The sequence below is a fragment of the Limulus polyphemus genome, unplaced genomic scaffold (assembly GCF_000517525.1).
Source record: "Limulus polyphemus unplaced genomic scaffold, Limulus_polyphemus-2.1.2 Scaffold7340, whole genome shotgun sequence".
NCBI classification, from domain to species: Eukaryota; Metazoa; Arthropoda; class Merostomata; order Xiphosura; family Limulidae; genus Limulus; species Limulus polyphemus.
Genome location: NW_013672950.1, coordinates 21,684 through 23,188, shown reverse-complemented (window position 1 = coordinate 23,188; position 1,505 = coordinate 21,684). Strand labels below are relative to the sequence as shown.

The following is a 1,505-nucleotide window of genomic DNA, read 5'->3' as shown; positions in this document are numbered from 1 at the left end:
AAACAAACAAACAATCTAAACAGCCGAACACACCCCTTGTAACAGCGGGGGTTATAGTAAACTAAAAGGTCTCTTCATTATAGTAGAAAAAAACACGTAGGCTCAAGAAATCAATTGAACACAAAGATACGATAGTCTGTAAGGGTTATAGGATATAGTGTTTTTCTGTAGAGTTTACATGTTTTTCTGTAGAGTTTAAATGTCTTTCTGTAGAGTTTACATGTCTTTCTGTAGAGTTTACGTGTCTTTCTGTAGAGTTTACATGTCTTTCTGTAGAGTTTACATGTCTTTCTGTAGAGTTTACATGCCTTTCTGTAGAGTTTACATGTCTTTCTGTAGAGTTTACATGTCTTTCCGTAGAGTTTACATGCCTTTCGTTTACGTCCTCTGGTCGGCGATAAGTTTACGAACTTACAATGCAAAATCAGGGGTTCGATTCCCGCGGTGAATACAGCAGATAGCCCTTTGCAGTTTTGCGCTAAAAACAAACACAAACTCGTTATTATTTATAACTTTAACTCTTTTTTTGCAACGGTTAATATATTTATTTATATCTTTTTGCTCTCCGGAAGGTCAGAGGTAAGTTTTTGGAATTACAATGCTAAAATCCGGGGGGTTCGATTCCTGGCAGTGTATATTTGCTGTAAGAAGTTACAATAACACAACAATAACATGTACTTGTATTATCACTTCTGTATAGCACTATTTTAAGAAAAGAGACTACCGTATTTATTATTATCGATTGTTTGTTTGTAATTAAGCACAAAGCTACACAATGGGCTATCTGTGCTCTACCCACCACGGGTATCGAAACCCGGATTTTAGCGTTGTAAGCCCGCTGTGCCACTGGGAGGGGGCGGCATTATTATCGAAACCAAACTTTCAAAAAGTCCAGATAACAGTTTTCATAATTGTCTTCAATATATTTGATCAAAAATTATACTTTTTTGTTTTCTGTTATAGTATATCAGGCAATAATAAATGCTTTGTTTTAATATCTACTGAACAATTGAACAAAGTCGAGGAATTTATCTAATAAATAATAATATCCTTTTCCCCAGATAGTAAGAAAAAGGTAAGCTAGTAAAAAGTAAAAAAAAATTATGTGTGTGAAAGTGGATTCAAACTTTGAACCAAAAAAAAATATTACTCTTAAAGATATAATTAAAGAACCTGTTTAAATATTTTGTGAATATTAAATATTTTGAAATACTATTGTTAATGAAAGCAATTTTGTGAAATACATTTTTTTTTGTTATAACTATCATATTGATTATCGATAAACACGAAATAGACATTTTTTACTGTTCGTTTTGTTTTGTTTTTTATTATTTGTTAGGCAACTATCTGCAACAAACGGAAAACCCAAAACATTTACATAATTTTCCAACTTGTTTATTTTTTTCTTGGATCTCTCACAAAGCTATTCGTCTGTTTAGAACTGGTGTATTTAAGTGTTTTACACTCACCAAAAAAGAAACCTATCATTCTATAGGTATTTGAAG

The 1,505-nt window shown here is 32.0% G+C and overlaps 1 protein-coding gene across 1 annotated transcript in view; it reads left to right on the top strand.

Annotated features, from left to right (window-relative positions):
* LOC106474544 (gonadotropin-releasing hormone II receptor-like) overlaps positions 1–1,505 on the top strand; it is a 16,955-nt gene that overhangs the window by 6,572 nt on the left and 8,878 nt on the right. The window lies entirely within an intron of this gene.